We start from the raw sequence: 19,430 nt of genomic DNA, 5'->3' as shown, positions 1-19,430 counted from the left end.
CAAGAGATTTTTTCTTGCAACAGTAGCAAAATTAACCATTGATGTATGCAAGAAAGAAGTAAACCCAAAACCAGAAAATCTCTGTTCATTATGTGTTTCCTACCTGAAATAGAGAAGTTTTCAGTCATTTATGGTTTATATTTCTGTATATTCTATGTAAAGAAAGTTGCATCTTTTTGTCTGACCCGAATTCCAGCTGTTTAGTATGTAGCCATGCTAGGTTTTTAAATGTTATGACTAGGAATTTAAAAGAATATTAAACATTCTGTACTTGTATGCCTAATTCAAATGCCTCATGAGAGAATAATAAATCAATGTGTTTTATCCAGTGGGATGTGTAACCAAATAAGAACAAGCAGTTCTATTATAGTTAAGTGGCTAATAGTCTAAATTACTACTGTCTGTTTACTACAATAATATTGACCTTATATAGTCTGACTGTGTGCCATACTCTTAGATTGTTAAAAAAAAAAGAAAAGAATAATTAGAGTGAAGGAACATGTTTACTTTAATAATGGAATCTACCTCAGATACGTTTGTGTTAAGCATTTTGCACCTGAATCTAAGCCTTGTTAGCATAAATTTCATTAAGTGCTCTTCTGCTTTTGTACCAAAGAGAGGCAGAACATATTTTAGATGAAGCAGTAAATTTGTACCACCAATTCATAGTAGACAATCAAAATGCTGAAAACAAGCAAGTCAGGAATGAACAACTGGGAGAAGAATATAGCCACCATGAAAAAATTGGGAAGAATGATGACAGTCTTTTTATGTTCATGCTTCCACATCCCAAAATATCAAGAAATAGTAAATAAATAGGTCTTAAGATCAGGGGAACAAAACCAGTTAAAGTAATTACTTTGTGAGCTTATACTAGTAGATTTGGTTTGAGGTTTTTTTTTTTGTTTGTTTGCTTATTTTATAATAGCTCTCCAGTCTCCTGAAAATTAATGACATGTTGTTTCTTCTAAGTTAGAATTACTGACTGTGCTGCTTTTTCCACGGACAGCTAACTGAATTTGACAATGCTTTCTTTATAGTACTTTCCAGTCACTTGTCACAGTGCTTGGGGGTTTGTGTTTGTTTGCTTTATCTTTTTCTGTGACTGTATACTTCACTTTTCCTGAAGTTTGTCTTGTGAATGAAATTCGTCATGCATTTGAAGACAATTACTTAAATTCAATAGAAGGCAGCGAGAATCCTGTGTGTGTGAGCAAGGAGGTTCTGACTGAACTCACAAAGAATGCATGCAAGAGGTGGAAGGAGAGGCAGGTGAACCAAGAGGAATATAGAGATGCTGTCCCACCCTGCAGGAATAGGGTTAGAAAAGATAGGGTCAAATTGGAGTTAAATATGGTGAGGAATGAGAAGGGCATCAAGTGGAATTCTACAAGTACATTAAACATAAAAAGTAACATTAAAATATCAAATTTTATTAAAAAAATGATAATCTGAGTTGGGAAAAAGCCCTTGACAATATTCTTCTTGAGAAGACCTAATTGTATCCTTTCTTCTTTCCTTCTCTTTTTCTAATTCCCTTTAAAAAATTGCCTCGACTTTGTTTCTGAATTATTCCTCAGGCTTGCCAATGCTGCTAAGAGTCAAAGAATTGAGTTGCGTTTCCAAGAGACTTTTGACAGTGAAGAAAGAATATTGTCCCACAACATAAGCCCTGAAAAGGTTGTGTTTGAAAGATACAATATAGGTATGTATCAGAGTGAGAAGTTACTGTCATGTAGAGGGAATAGCAGTAAGTACTTGAAATCAGGAAACCCTGATAATTTGATAAGCATGAATTAATGATCTTCTGCAGTTGTGACAAACTCCTTGATTTTACTGAGTGCAGAGAACTAAACTTGACTGAAACATGAAATAAGACAAAAGAGTGGCCAAAAACAGAGGAGGATTTTTTTTTTTTTTTTTTAAATCATGAAATGTGGTGTATTGAAAGGCCTGGACTCCGATTGTGGTGGATGGAAGACTTTATTAACAACTGAGCAAACTTTTATACCCTCTCATGGCTGACACAGCAGCCTCGATTCAGGACTTTTCATGAATACTAGCACCCCAGCATTCTTATGCAAAAGGTTGTTCCAAGGGTGTCTTTTTGCCTGCAACTTCCTTAACATGACAAAGCACACTGTGCCACATCCCTGCTAAAGGATGAACAAATTCACATCTCTACAGGACCCTCTTTCCTGCTTTTTCTCTTCCTTTTGCAGCTTCTCTCCAACAAGCATAACTGTCTCTTTTCTGGGGCCACTTTTCCATTTCCCACAATGAAATCATCAATTAACTTATATTTTAAGGATTCTTATGCTACCATATAATCTAATCTCTCTTCAGATTGGATCTAGGTGAATCAAGTTGCTCAGGGCCTTGTCTATGTAAGCTCTAGGCACCTCCAGAAATGTAAAACACAGAACTTCCTACAGTTATTTTAAGCACCCTGTTCCAGTGTTTGATCGCCACCAGGGAGAAAAGGTTTCATTGCAGAATTACTTCTGGTGCCAGTTGGCCTTTTGTAATAAATTCCTGCTCTTGACTACAGGAGAGCCAGGAAATCCAAACAGATTCTAGTAACAGAAAAGGCAGCTGGTTCTGATCTGGAACATTTCCCATAAGCGTGCACATCTGTAAATAGGGGGAGAAAGCAGGGAGAAGGAGGTAGAAAAGAGAGATACCAGTGTAGAAGAAATGGTAGAATTCAGCAGGATTCCAGTACATTCAGCGTATCATGGTTTATTCCTCTGCTAAGCCTACAAAAGTTTAACTGTAGCATTGAAGAATCACTATTTTCAGAAAACAAGACCAAGTAAAAACTGACAATATTTTATTTTCTCCTTTCATTATTAATTATGTTGTAAAAAGCAACCTAATTGCAGTCAATACACCAAAAATATTGCTTTGAAACTTTTGCTCAAGTTATGTATGCTTCTTTCTACAAGTCAGTATATTAAAGTGGAGAACAAGATATAGCACTGTTCTTTTGCTTATATATTCCACTTCAGAAGCAAGAAGCAAAACATACTTAGTGGCATTCCTCAACAGCAATTTATTTTATGAGAAAACTGGCATTGATTTTTCTGACAAATATGTCTCTCTTTTATTCCAGTCTTCCACAAAAATCTTTCACTATCAAAAGAATTGAAGATGCAAAGCAGAGCACACACAAATGGAAATTCAGGTTAGCCCTTCAATATTTTTTCCAATTTGATTGAACTATGAAGCCGTTTAGTTTCTGTGCCACGTGATAGAATCTGGTTTTAATGGAAAATATGAAGTGTGTAATTTTAGACTCTCTATTGCTAAAGCACATTGTTGGCAGACATTCATTTAACTTTTGGTACCCAAAATACAAAGCTTGCACTGGATGAGTGTACTTCATTAGCTATTTCTGCAGAACTGGCAACCTTCAACACTAATTTCAAACACCTACAAACAAGAAACATTTTGTTAAGAAACTAAAATGAGAAACAGTTTTCTTTGCTACAAATTCAAAATTTTGGTTTTCTAGCCATAAAATATTTTGAATATGTTCAGTAAGATATTAGACTGTCTTACCACGTACATTCAAATAATTCAAGTCTGGTTTTCCATTCTGGGCTGACTATGATTTTCTAATATAAAAGACTCACTGTGAAATGTGTTTTCCTGTTGATTGATATGAGTCACATCTAGTGATAAATGTGTATATATATAATTCTGCAATGTATGAGGAAATAAAAAATGGTTGAATTGTCAACCAACAAGAATTTGTGAAGAGAATTTTTCATTCAATGAAAATTAAGATGATATTGAAAATATTTTCATTTTTGAGCACTTCAACAAAGTGAAATTCAGTATTTTCTTTTGGGCAATACTGAAATAATTTATAATGAAAGAAGTATTCACACTAAGGTATTTGGCATTTTTCATGCTACTTTTGTAATTACAAATTTCTGTCTCCCCTTCACTTTTTTAACATATATTCAATTTGTATGAATACAAAGGCTAAAATATTTTCTAAGGGATATAAACACTTTTTAAAAATTCAATTATCTATTAAATATTGTTTAGTGGTTTGATTTGAAATTATTTTGGTACATGTATATCTATGTTTTCTTTTTCATCAGTATGTAAATAAAAGTTGTATGTAGCAAAGCCGTGGAAGCTAATTCTGACACAGCCTCCAGTAATCTTTTGCAAGGTTTACAGAAGAGTCAAAATTCTGATTAACATGCTTGAGTCAAGGAACTGAAAAATCGCCCAAAACCTTCAGAAATTCTGTGTGTATTGGATCCTGTAGGGCAACCTTGTGAAAGATTTTTATTTATATTTACATACTTGAGTATGTTGAAATAGCAAGGCACAAAGGTGATTCTACTTTAGCTTCCTATCCATATGGACACTGAATTTCACTCCGTATGTGAAGAAGAATGCCTTTACTTTTTTCCTGTTGTGATTTATAGACCATAATTTTGAACACAGTACATTCCTGCCTGCAGTCTTAAAGTTATTCGCAACAAAATTAAGTTGAATAATTGGTACACAATAGAATGTGAAAATTAAAGATTTTTAGTTGTTTTGAACAAACATTAATTATATTTTTTATCTTATGGCAGTTTACACCTGCTTTTGATTAAATGACAATAAAGTCTGCATATTTAGTTGTATATTGGAATGAGGGGAGTACATTATTTCATCTACATGAAAGAGCATCTATTTGAAATTCTGCCAACTTTATCACAAATTTATAGTAGTTATTCATTACCGTCAGGTACTCTTATTTAAATATAATGATACTTATTTGATTGTATTCTACAATTTAATAATATTTCATCAATAATAATTACTGCACATATAATTAACAGCTCAGTTATACAGTATTTACTCTAGGTATGTAGTTGGACAAAAAATATTGCATTTAATTCAGCATCTTGAAGGCTAATTTGAAAACAATGGGCAGTAATTAAGAGTAATTATACCTGAGGAGTAGAATTGAAAACTTCATAGAGAAGCTTTTGTGTCATGTATCTGATTGCACTAAGGTTATGAATATAAGCTCTTTCAGGGTGTTATGCTTTTCAGCTCCATAAACTTCTTTTCTGTCATAATAGTTCTACCTTGCAATTTTCAGTCTTGAATGTGTTTCAATATCTGTTCAGACTAACTTTGTAAAAACCACCTAAATACATTATAAGATGACAGCCCTTCAATAAGAAATGAAGCTTCATAACTTGCAGAACACAAAATGTTTTTATTATGCAAGCTGTTTTTACCTTCTGGTCCCATTTTCTTAGCTGTACAAGATTTCAGAAAGACAAAATCTGTTCTATCCCAAATTTTCAGTTTACAGCCTGAAGAGAACTGTAGCTTATCTAATTTTGCTTGAAAACAAATGCATTTCCAGCTCATCTGATAACATGCAAACCTTTTTCAGGAGAATATGCATACATAAGATCAGAAGATAATTTCTGGTAACTCTTTAGTGTTCAGCAGCAGAGAAACTGTTGCAATAGATCACTAGCTGTATTTATTTACTGTATTAATAATCTATTACATCTCCATATAGCCTGAATTATTTTATTGCATTTACTTTAAATTGAACTGAATTAATTTATTTCAAGAAAATGGCTCAGTCAATGGATTTTAAAAAGTATTTTCTTTGCTTATTGTAAGGACCAGTCAGTCAGTCCTGCAGAAAATCAAAGGGCCAGTAAAACGCAGCTTTGTGAATCAATGCAAATCAGTGTCCATACTTAGGTATGGTTGGACTGCTTAATACTGCAAGATATGTATCTATCTTTATATGTTTAGGAGGCAATAATACAAGAAGAATGTGATCATTTCTGTTAGGAAAATGTAATCGCTTTGGAAAATGTAATTAATCAGTGTTGTAGTAAAAGTATATTGGAAGATTCTGCTCTGTCTGCAGGACAATATAACAAAAAGTTTGTGCTAAAAAGTGTTAAATTACACTTCATAACACAACTATTAAACTACGTAACTTGCTAAAAAGGTAACTTTTTTGACAGTGGGTATTTAGTAATGTTCAAAAAGGGTAATATGTGTTTATGCCTAGTATAGAATGGATGTTTTGTGTGTGTGTAAAATTCATATTTACAGTAATGTAATTCAGGTTGACTCACTTTTCAGAAGAATGAGGTCTTCCTTTTACTGAAGTTCTACTCAACAGAACCATATTTGTCTCCTTATAAAATGTCATAGGGAAATATATTGCAGAAGCCAATTTAAATCTTTTTCCTTCAGAAAAAAACCCCATTCTCTTGCTTTCAGGTATGTTCCATAGATGCTCACAGTTCTTAGGGATGGCATACTAGTACAGATGTAAACACTTGGTCTGATTCAGTACGAGAATGCAGTCAGTTTTGTCAGGTTGTTCTAAAAGTCAAGTCTTACAGTGAAACATCTATTTCCTCTCACATTATTAGTATAAAAAGTAAGTTTTGTCTTTTCAGTAGCTTGACTGAATTAAGCAAGTTTCACTTGGTTAAAGTTGTCCTTGGTACTAAAATGGTCTTTAAAAAAAAATTTTATATTCAGAAAGACTGTGCTTAGACTCTAGTGTCTTTGATTATTACTGAGATTAAACCAACATACCACCGATATATAAATAGCTCACTCATTTTGTTTAGATATTTAGTGATTCAGTAAAGGGGCTTTTATATCTGTCTTTTAATAAAGACATTTTGCATTACCAGTGAGAATGACTATGATGATTAAAGGACCTGAAGAATTTTCCAGCAGATGCAAAAAGCAGAAAGCAATTATACAGGCAAATGAAAGGATGAAATGAATTGGCAAGAAACAAACCCCTTAAAACATACCTTCTGCATGTGGGCAGAAATCCTGTGCCACTCAAGTGACATAGTATAAATTTGATTTAACTTTTTTATGTTTCAAAATTAGGGTCTTTCTATTATAGAAACATAAAACAAGCAAAAATTGGTTTTGTATGAGTGTATAGCAAACTAAGTTAGGCCCTGAAGTTTCCATTTCTTTCTTTGTCTTAAGCCCTTACACTCAGCCTATATCCTCAGCATACATGGATGAAGCAAAAGGCAAACGCATACTGCATGCTGAAAATCTGTAAGTCAAGAAGCACTGGACAACATCAGCAGTCCTATCTCACCTACCTTGAAGGATAACTTAATAAGAGACTTTTGATATTTTAGTAATGTAATTTTATATATTTGTTATTTTTTTTTCTAATTTTATAGATTTGTTGACTTTCTCTGAAACTTAGTGGGTAAATTGGAGTTAAATGGATTTGATGGGTAAGGAATTGGCTGGATGTCAGCCTCTGAAAAGTTGTAGTCATGTCTAAGGTTCTATGTCCATTTACAGACTTCAAATTTGTGACAATAAGGAGTAGGATGCATGTAATACTGAGCAGCATTAAAGTTTCATAAGCACTTCATACTTCAGCAGTTTGACTACTACCAAAACTTGAAATTCATTCACATTCCCAAAAATGAAATATGAGCAATGGATTATACATTTAAACAGTATTCAGAAATTGCATTTCTGTTGTGTGAGTAAAATAATGCTTAAGTAAAAAAAAACAAAACAACCAAACTTTCACCTATGTGATAAAGATTGTAGTTAGTATTTCCAGTTTGAGTTACCTGCTATAGAATACCAAATGCTAAAACACAATTATATCCTAGTGATTCTGTGTTAAAATGCTTTAAAGTAAATCCTGTGTCACAGGACACAAAAGTTAATTAATCAGTATCTAGGTCATCTTTAGATGTATAATTATTTCCATACTTATACAATATATGTTCAAGGAACCAAACTTAAATAGCAATATCTGAGATCTATATTATAATGTTAAATTGATTTCAGTGCTATACACTGGATTAAGAACTCCAGTGTTGGACTTTTTAACATCATGAGTCTTTTCATGTTGTTAGATGTTATTAAATTTTATTAACTTTTAATATATTTTTGAAGAATATTTCTACTCAAGTGTATAAACTTTACACATTAAATTTCATATATACCATCTGAAACTATTCTTCTGTGATGTATTCAGATTACAGTTACGGTCTCATAAATCATAATCACACAACTTATGTAAAGTAATAATGTAACTTTGTATGCCCTGCAAAGTTCATGATCCATTACGTTATAGCTCTAAATCATTTATTAAAATGTTAGAAATAATTTCATCATTAGTTTTGATCTTTCTAACACACATAAAACGCATTTCTTTAATGCCAGACATGCCATCTTTCATTTTTTCCTGGAGTTCATGGCTTATCTAAAAGACTAAACTGTCTCCAAAATTGTTCATGTGAAATCTTTGCAGAAGTTGTTTGAAAATCCAACAAGTCTCCAAAATTCTGAAATGTGGATCTCTGTGTTTGATTCTAAATGCCAGCTATTTCACATCAATGATATATTTTCAGAAGATGTTTCTGCTCTTTTTCCATAGAGCTATATAAAAAGATGATATTAGAAATGTGGAAAAGCTGCCTTGGTTCATTACATGAGTCAATATGGATGTGTTTGAGCTTTGAAAGCCTTTTGGATTGGACTGGAGGGTAGAACTGGGGTAAAGAAAATAAAATGTGATGAAATCTCCTTTGTCATTCCTTTTGTGCCTACTTCTTTCCTCAGTATCCTGTCTGAAATATAACTGCGGAAATCAATTGATTTTCTCAGAAGAACAGCCCAAGGATTAATGAAAATATGCATAGTGTGCTTCCTCAGAGACCCAGTGTAAGGTACTGGAAATAAGCCTGAACAATCGCCAACAGAACCATATCCCCTTTTTCTTCTCTAACCCCCCCTTACCAAACCTCATTACCAAACCTTTTTTCTTCTCAGGTACCAAGCCTCATTCCTAACACACCACTTCCACCAGCACCATTGGACCCGAAGAATGCTCTGTCATCAGACCTGAGGTCATCAGACTGAGAGGATACCATAGCTCTGTGGTGGTAGATATAGTGTCTCTCTCTCTCTCTCTCTCTTCCTCTTTTCCACTCTCTCTTCCCCACCCCCCCCCCCGCCCCCTCTTTTCTCTTTCTTCCTCCTTCCCTGTTTTGACTCTTTATTCTGTTCCCCGAGAATTGCTAAGAACTGATCACGATAAAACACCTAGTAGTCGGACATCCCTCAGGGGTTAAGCCCAGCCACCCCCAGCCACCCAGAGCAATCTGAGGTTCAGTTGGAACACAAGGGGTTTTAACCTCTGCCAAATTAATTCTTGTTCAGGTTGTGGATTGTGGCACCCAGGACCAAAGCATATATTAAAGTCTTAATTATTGGACATTATAGATGAATTTCAGGAACAAAAATCTTATAAATAAAATACAGTTTAGATAATTTCAAGTTTCTGCTTTTCACTCTATGTTGATACTTCAGGGATAAATGTATAATTTTACATAAAAAGAATCAGAAAATTAAAAAGCAAGAAAACTAGGAAAAACATGACACAGAAGTAACTTATAAAAATGAGTTCTGACTTTTGATAAGAAAGCAGGACATGCAGTCAGTTTTTATCTTATTCTAAAGCATAATTACTTAAAATCGATTCTAGGCATCTTCAATCTTTTTTTTTTTTTCCTTCAGCTGACCAGAAACTAAAATCAGAGTACTATTATAGCAAAAATACACCACTTTGTTTGTTTTCTTACTTTAAAAATTGTCCATTTATAAGGCAATCAGAAAAAACAATATCACAGCAAGACTGAAACAGTATTAACATTAGTAGCTTCAAGTCAAAGAAAAGATAAAATGCATTTCTTATTGTATGGTCATATAAATAATAGGCATCTACTTTACCTGAGATGACTGATGTGGATCTCTCTGAACTATACCTATTTAGCAATTTAGTATTTTTTTCCCCCCAAAATATGTTATGTTATCTTTTCCTATATTCCTATATTAGTGTTACAGAATAATGATTACAATGTTACAAAATACTTCTGCAGTGATTATATTATCTGAGTGCTTGTATTTAGGTTTAACTCAAACACATGATAATATGCTTTTATTTTGTCAGCACAATAGGCCTTTGCTTTGTCTACAGTCACCTGCTGTGTGATCCTGGACAAGACAGTTTGTATTTGTGTCTCTGCTGTACCTTTTATATGTCTAGTGTATAAGAATATTACATTTCACATTACATTACATTTCTGGAGCAAAGATGTATCATTCAGCAGTTGTGTGTATAGTGTATGTTGAAGGAGTTCAGGCCAAGTGTACCTCACACTTATGATATTGTTATTCTAACCTCATAAAGATCAATTGATACTACTTTATGTACTTCATTATCTTGTTTGTTTTCAATGCTTTAAAAAATTTTAGCCCCTCTTGTATTTCCTTTCCTCCAGTGCCTGAGAATCCATTCCTACGACCGAGAGACTCAATTTTATTTAAGTCAAGACTGAAGGATAGAATATAGAAATACCAACTTTGCTCGTTATTTGGGTTATTTCATGCCTAACTTCCTAACAGTCTTTGATCTTGCTAGTGTAATATTCTTGCTGTATATTAAGGACGTGATGAAACAGAATCTCCTAATTTAAAATAAGTGGCTCCCAATGCACAGGTAATTGGGTCTAAATAATTTTAGATCCACTTACACCTAGCAGCTACATCTATCAAAAAAGACTCGGGAGACTTGCATGAAGCACTGAATAAAACTAAACTCTTCTAGTGGACTAGTTAACAGAACTATCAGATAAAGAAGATTGCCAGAATGTGTTAGTTATGTCTCATCATTGATCAAGAATATGCAGGTTTATTAATTAAATAGCACAAAGAACATAATCCATTTAAGGGAGAAGCAAATAAGTGAAGTATGGGCGTCATTAAGTGAAAAGTATGCATCACAGGAAAAATACCCCAACCCTTAAAAAATGAAAACTTCTTTTTTTACCTAACCTGATCTTACTAAAGTAAAATAAAGTAAAATAAATACTTACATTTGTATTTTACTTCCTATCTAGTTCAAGTCTGCCTTTTGCATTTGGAGTGCTGACACATTCATATGAGTTATCAGATGTTCGTGTGATTTCTTCTTTTTTTATCCTTTTTGCTCCATCTTTCTTTTGTATGTAATAACACCCCACTCATTCCTCACCTGTCATAGTATATCTTTTGCCCTTTGTGTCATCTTCTGCAGATCTCTGAATTGCAGACTCCTAATTGCCTCCTTGCCTATCATGCTGTCCTAATTTCTTACTTCTTACTTCTCCATCCTGTTTCTTAAATGCACTCTTCTGTCCTTCAGTTCTGCCTTCATCTGAATATTTGTGTGATTTGTTTGTTTTTTCTTGGGGTTTTTTATTCGCTTAGGATTAAAAATAGGCTGAAAAGTATACAAGGACATAAGCAGTGGAAGTTCTTGTTAAAATTCAACATGCTATGAAATAGGAGTTTCTGATTTTTTCCTACTGTATTTAAAATACTAGGAGTTTCAAAGGCATGAAAAGAAAGAAAACTGTGTAGAAAATTCTAACAAGGTACAGAAGAGTCCCTTGTGTTATTCAGTTGCCCAGGGGACAATGCTATCAATAAAATCCAATCAGCTTTAAAAACAGGCTATACAAAATCAACTGCATTTGTATTTTCAATTGGGCATGACTTAAATAGTGCATGACACACTAGGTAGTCTATACTAAAATAAAAATATTGAAACAATAGGATTGTAGAGTTTAAATCCTGAAAACCACTTTAGATACACAGAGCTCATGTTTTTCTGAGGGAAGGGAAGCTCTGCGATTTCTGACACTGAGCTTTAAGAAAGTAAAGCAAAGAAATTAAAACAGTTATAAAACATATTATTCTAGGCCCCGATTCAAAATAGCTCTTACATGTGCCCAGCTCTAGTCATTTGAATGATCTCATTGATTTTGGAATTAAATATATGTGGAATCAGGCCTATATCTGAGGAAGGAATTCATGAAAATTCTAGGTTGAAACATGAAGCTTGGTCTTCTGTCTGGATCTTAATAGACTGTGTATTTAAAGAGGAAAAAGACAAACACATCAACTCTTATCCAATATATTTTTGACAAATTGCTTTACTGAAATAGAGGTCATGATCTGTCTATTCCACCACAGTGGAAGTAAGGAGATGGAATATCATCAGCCATAACACCAAATTTTCCTTAAAAGCCAACTATATTTTACTGTGTTCCCATGGTATAGACAATACTGGTTGCTAGCAAATCAACATTTAAGCTTATGGTTTTGCAAAGTCAACAGTAATTTTAACCAGAAAGAAAAATCAACTTTACCCTTGAAGGAAGAGACATGAATTCATAAAAGATAGCCCTTGAGTAAAAGTAGTAAATTAATCTTTTAAGGATTTTGCTTGCTGTGCAAAATTTATCATTACTGTATTCCAACTCAGTTGCTAAACCTTTTGGAAAACAGCCATACCAAAACTGGTCAGGAATACTCTGACTGATGGGAATGCTTTGTTTTGAAAAATTACCTGTGTGAAAACAGCTTAGAAATTTTTACTCTTTGATTTTTGTTCATTTAAGTGATATTTAGAGACAGATGAAAAACAGATGTGTAATATAACATTCCAAAAGAAATTCACCTTTTGTTTTTGGATGTACCTATATTGTAGTGGTATTTATAGTGGATGGTAAAATACATTATATATCCCTATATATATATATTTCCCTATATATATCTAGGGAATTAGGACAAAATAGCAAAACAGAATGTGGAATAAAACCTGTTTAAATTTGAGAATTAAAAAAAAATTAAGTATATCTGTACAACATAGATCTTGAATATTCCAGGCTTTTTTTACAAATTATGAAGATTAGTGATTTATAGTTACAGTGTATTTGATATTTTCTATACCTATACTGCTGCTATTCCAATGATGTAAATTTAACAGCCTTAAAGAAAACTTACACATCAGAAGTATAGCTGTCTATAACTGCTTTAAGTTTCTCCAGGGTCAGTTAATTTTAAATACTTTTTTCTCTAGTTTTTCACATTTCCAAAGTTCGGAGATCTGTTATATTTATTATCACAGCTGTTATTTAGATTCAGATATTGGCCATTGGTATTGGGCCAAAAGCCTAAAAATTAGGATCAGGTGCTTAAAGCAAGATAAGCAATTGAATCAAGTAAATATCTGGCCTGTAACACCACTCTGTTTCTTACAACTTCCTCCTCAAAATTTTTTTTTGATGTGTTGTCTTCAGATGTTTTACTGCTCTTTGGACCAATGTGCTCTGACTTCTACCACAGAAAAGGTAGGTTTTTTCTTTTCTTCATAGTTGTATACTAAAATATATTGATTTATGATTAGGCTTTATGGTCCTTGTGGCAGAAATTGGTTTTCTTTTGTGCTTGTATAGCATCCATACAACAAAACTCCTAATAATAACCTATAGCTCAAAAGAAATACAAATAGGGAACAATAGTATTGTGTGATAGATTTATTGTCTTATTTTCACATTTGTTAAGGAATGTCTGTAGCTCACATGAATTGTTTCTGCAGCAGACATAACCCATTGTATTAAGTCCCCACAGTTTGTTACTAGATTTTTTCTCTTTTGCTTTAATTAGCTATCCTTTTAAACTCTCTCTCTCTATATATAAAGCACTTAAATTCAGAATCTCAGGATGGTGAATTAATAAAATAAATTGGGGGGGGGTATTGCCATATACAAATCTATTGTACTATTTTCCATACTTTCTGCTTATACATTATTTCAAGATTAATTATCACAAACAACTTTCTTGAACAAGATGGGAAGAATGGATATTACATCACGTTTCACTTTTCATGTTTTGGTAGCAACAAATAAAATGTTTAGCTGTTGCATGCCTCACCCTTGTTAATAAGTAATATGGTTTATGAACATTATCAAAAATCTGTTACTGACTAGGAAAATTTTCTACGATTTTACCTTTCTAAGATTTTTCTACAGAATTATTCTACAAAATTATACTATCCTGTTATTTGTATGGTGTTTGATATTATATTCAGACTATTTAAGTCACTATTTAGTTGCCTTATTTTTAGTGAAAGCCATTTGGTAGTTATTCCAATGCCCCTGTTAAATCTCTTTATATGCTATTGCAGATACGTATTTGTGCATCTTTTCCTAGTTTTGTATCCCCACAAAATTTGCTTCCCAATACTTTAGGCAATTATTATTGGTTTGGGGCTGGTTTTGTATGCATTACAAGGCTCTAGAAATGCAGCTGCTGAAGCAGGATATGGGAGATACAGCTATGGAACTTTACAAAAATTACTAAAATGCCATGCACAGTGGGTTGTAAGCATTACAAACGTAGTCATGGCTGTGTAATGTTCCTGTGTTTTTTACCCTTTCCCATTTCAGTTCAGGACAGCATCAGCCTCAGTTATGCCTACACTAGCAGAATGATTAGAAATGTGCTTTGAAGCAAATATACTGATTATATTTCTTGGTTGTGCTTTAGTTAGCCCCACAAAGATATCACAGTGGCTAGGAAAGAATTCTTAGATTAAACTCAATTTTAAGGTGTGTTCCTCTTTAAGGAATTCAAAATAGCATCCATTAAAAAGTCTGCATATGAGGTCCTGAAAAATAATGTTTGCTCTGCTCATATTGTGTTGTATTACTTGGAAATGTTGGTGTAGATAAACAAAGTAAATTATAGGTCCTTTCTCTTTCATAAATATATAGGAATAAATTATAGGTGACAAAATTAACACAGGCACGTTGTTTGGGTATGACCTAAATGAGCAAATTAATGACTCTTTAAAAAATTGTCCCTATCAAGTATGGCAGAATATTCAAGTTTTCATACTCATATCCTTAATAATTAAATACAGTTGTAACTTTATCCCATTATGTTTAAGGAATATGTTTACTCTTATGCTTAGAGAAGTATGATGTGGGTTGTCATAGACATGAAGACATGTATAAACTGATAATGCATAGAGAATGAGAACAATTTCTTTATTTTAAAAAATACTGAAAACTAACTCCTGCATTCTCCTGTGGCAAAATGCAATCTTTTTAACAGGCATGTAGTTCAGTGTAGTATTTTAATACTTTATTACTTACCTTTTTAAAGCAGATCAGTGGAATACCCAAGATTTGAAGTTTTTGTTACAGTATGTTTTAAAAAGTATTTGTTTCCTTACTTGTTAATTGGGCACAGATTTGTAATGTCATTCTTCAGGCATCCAGGTGCTTCAAACCTCTGTTTCTTACTTGTAGTCTTTGACATAAACGTTTCCTTGTAGAGAAATTGCAAGAATTTCCTTGTAACCAACTTTAGAAGTGATGCTAACTTATCAGAAAAAGTGAGATATTTATAAAAGTAATTTTCTTATATTAAGTATTTGGCCAAGATTTTTTATATGGTCATTATTTTATCATATTCTATACAACATAATATGGAATTCTACTCTGAATAGATTGCATGGAATGGAGAATACTTTCATTATGTAATTACTACATACTGACTGTCTCTTCTGTTTGTGAGTAAAAATTTCTGTGATTTATGATATGAGTCTCTTAAAGTTTTTTTTTTCCAAGCAGTCTTTCTGAAATACAACTATCAACTTTTTTGACTTTTTTGACTAAATACTAACTTCATGGTATAAAATAGCAAAATATATCTTCTTAGTAAAATTGGAATGGCGATGATTCATGCCTTTACTTCTACAAGTAGTTTAATCCCTTAAGTTTCTTAACTTTGTAACACAAACTCTTTAATAACATAAATTGATCACAAGAGTACTCTAATTTACTATACATTGGAGTCATACATACTTTATCATTACAATTTCCTATAAGTAACTGTGCAAAAGAGAGGTGCAAATGTTCATTGGCATGCCTTTCAAAATCATATGACTACATTTGCTCATAAATTAATAAAAAAATCCTCTGTTATTCCATGGGAAAGCATGTGCAATTTTACCTGAGAAAATGGGAACTGTATCATGACTCTGTTATATGACGAAGTTACTGATAAAATCTATTACAAGTTTTCATAAAAGCAACAAGATACACCCTTGCTAGAGTTGTTTCCTTGGATGGAAAGTGCTTCTCTGTGACAACTACTGCCTCAGGGAATGTATATAGCAGTTGTATTCATTGATTAAAAGGATAAAAAAGACAAATCTTACTGATTGGAATACAAATCAGGTCTTACAAATCTGTCAAAGACACATAATATGATAAAGTTTCTTCAGGGCATGTGTTATTTCCAAACTGTTCACAAATCTAATAAACTGATTTTTTTTTTAATAAGGACTACAGTAATTCCTTTCAGACTCTTCAAAACGGTGGAAAGATTTTCACATGTATATTTAATAAAGAATTAAGACCCTCTTTAGAACAAAGCAGATATTTCATTCCTTTTTATGAATAAGGGTAATTATAGTTAATTCCACTTTCTCTTTCTGCTCTCTGTATCCCTCTGACAGTACATGAAACTGGAATGGCTCGTTATAAATGGCTATCGGACGAAAGCCAATGTGCTTGAAAAGTCTTGAAACAAGGCTATATCAAACTAAACTTAGTGTTGTTTCTCATTAAGATGGTGAAATTGCAAGTTCATTGTATATATTTTTCATGTTTGTGGTGAACAAATGCAGTTTTGGAAATTTTTTGTTGTTGCTTAAAGCCTTGGACCTATGACTTACTTTGTTCTTAAAGTTAGCGCTTTTTTTCTATTTCACCAAAATGTTTTCGTTCTCTAGAATCTCTTAAAATTGCAGACATATATATGCAGATGTTGACTTCAAATTTTGGGGATTACATCATAGATTTCAAAACTTATCACGAACTTGAAAGATCAGTAAAATAACAGTCTGAGATTTATTTCTGTATTACTGGCATCATATGTTGTTATCCCTGTGAGTTAAATTTCCATACAATTCTTGATTTTAGGTGGTTTTTTGTTTTTGTTGTTTTTTTTTTTTTTTAGTTTGTATGCAACAATTTTGACATATTTGTGCAATAGTTGCAACACTATTTAAGTATCTGATGTTATGGAAAGATGGCCTCTGTATAGAAGAGTTTTGAGATACGGTTGGTTCTGAACAGGCTAATCTTTTACAGCAATTATGTTCCAGAAGGGCACATGATTTGTTTCTTGCTTCTGCAGTACTAAATTAATATAAACCTTTTTTATTAATGCTGTCCTTTGCTGACCATTATGCTCCTGTTCTGATATGCTGTTCAGAATATTAAGGCATGTAACATAACTGTGTAATAAAACTTATCTTCAGACTACAGACTGTTGAAAGGACCTTACAAGCCTGTGATGTAACATTATGCAATAATGCTTTATAGAGACAATGTTATAGGATAGAGAGTGATGTGTCTCAATACAGATTCTTATATTATGATGTCTCTTTTGCATAGACTACCACAAATATTTTTCTATAACATTGGCACATAGTGCCTTGGTTAAATCCGAGGTGCAAGTTAACACTATGATTTCAGTGTCAGTGTCAGTTTAGGAAAAAAAAATCTTGCTTCTTAAAAAGCATAAACTTTATGTATGATGTTTATATACTGCAAACACATGCAAAGAAGCCTCCAAAATTGAACAAACAAAATTATTAGAGAAAGCACCTATTAAAAAAATGCTAAAGTATATTAAGAATGAAAAATGCACTCTGGGTTTAGTGGGTTTGGTCAATGAATATAACATTCTTCATTATTGAAATATTGATTTGGATAACAATAGCTTCAGTGTATTACATATAATTTTAATATTTTTGCAAAGCAAATAACGTTCATATGATGGGTTATATTAGAGAACTTGTTGACTTTGTATCACTATATGACAGAATAATAAATTACAGAGATTCACTTTGGTATATGTATATGGTGATACTATATATATTTGTGCTGCCAGCGAGTTAAATAGGTTAAAATAAATTATGGCAAGTTATAGAATGTGAGTTTAAGTCCAGAACTTAAAAAGCAACCCTTTAAGAAGCATCTGTGTTTTATGCAGATTCGTTGAAATTTTGCTGTTTGCTATTCCTCAGATAGTTCGCTTCCCTGTGCCATACTACAAGTTTTAATAAAGGTTACGTGCATCTAGAGTCATTAATAATGTGAAGATTAATTGCCAGATCCTTTTTAGGAAATGGATACTAGAAACAGTTATACATTATGCCTTAATTATAGGAAAGTGATTATCCAGAAAAACAGCGAAACGAAGCAGATGGACATAATTGCATTAAAGGAGAAATGCTAGTTAGAAAATACTTAGCTGTTACAGTGAACAAAATGCAAGAAACAGAGGAACTCTTGATTAACTGAAGAGAGAAAAGATAGTAAGGAATTTAGAAGTTTCTAATAATTAAGCACCGAAGGATGTTTAATGTTTTTCAGCAGCTGTTCACATATGCTGTGCACCTTACTGTATTGTTATCTGTTCATGCAAGAGATGGTGCCTTGTTTTAGACATACATGCTGTTGCATCTGATGCCCTAAGGGAGAGACTGAACCCAGCAGAAAAAAAATCTATCTGTAAATGCATATTCTAGTGATCCATTAGTAATGAACCTGTTCCACTCAATTTTAACCAAAGCAATCAATGTCTGAACTATTTTTTTCTTTAATCATGACATATCTCATGGAGACCCTACAGGGTATTCTGTTTTCTGAATACAGGACGAGGTTCAAAGCTAGGTTCTGTTTTGCCAGTGTCCATTTAGGATTCAGTTCATTAATGAATTAAAGATATTTTAATACAATTATTTGCAAAGGTTTCAGTAATAGGATTCTGGTTTTGTAGCAGTCTATATAACCACAATATAAATGTCATATAATTTTTTTCATGTATAAAATTAACACTCACATTTTTCACTGGACTTGCAAATCCAGTGAGTTTTATATTTTCTGTTCAGCCCTAAATGTTCTATTTTAAAAAGAAGTGTCTTAGTTTTCCATACAGTGTGCCATTTTCTTTAACAAAAGTCTTTGCAATTCTTTGACTCTTTACCATTCCAAACCTTTCTTTGAGTTGTAATGTCAATAAAAGAGGTTCACACCCTTCTAAGATGTCAGTAACAACCATACTTTTCTTCACTAGTCATTCTACTTTAATTTCTAAACAGTAACGGTAACTCATATTGCTGGAAAACACTGAGTTACTAAGTTATGTCTGTCTTCTTTCTAATTCTCTTTCATGACCACCATCAAATTCATCCCACTGTATGGTCCCAGGTGTTGCATCATTTGTAACAGTAGGCTGTAAACCCTTCAGGCCAGCTCCCTGTGCAACTTCTCATGCAGGAATTTCTGAAGCACTCAGCATTGCCCTAGATCTGTTTCTCTTAGTTAATAGTGAAAGCTTCATTGACTTGAAAAGGAGCAGTGTAGGTCAAACATTTCTTAAATATCCCAGTGAACATGAACTTAGCATTGACCTGGCACAATTTTTGGTGCAGATAAATAATGAATAAT

The sequence above is a fragment of the Gallinula chloropus genome (assembly GCF_964237585.1).
Source record: "Gallinula chloropus genome assembly, chromosome: 7".
NCBI lineage: Eukaryota > Metazoa > Chordata > Aves > Gruiformes > Rallidae > Gallinula > Gallinula chloropus.
This window is presented reverse-complemented; position numbering follows the sequence as displayed.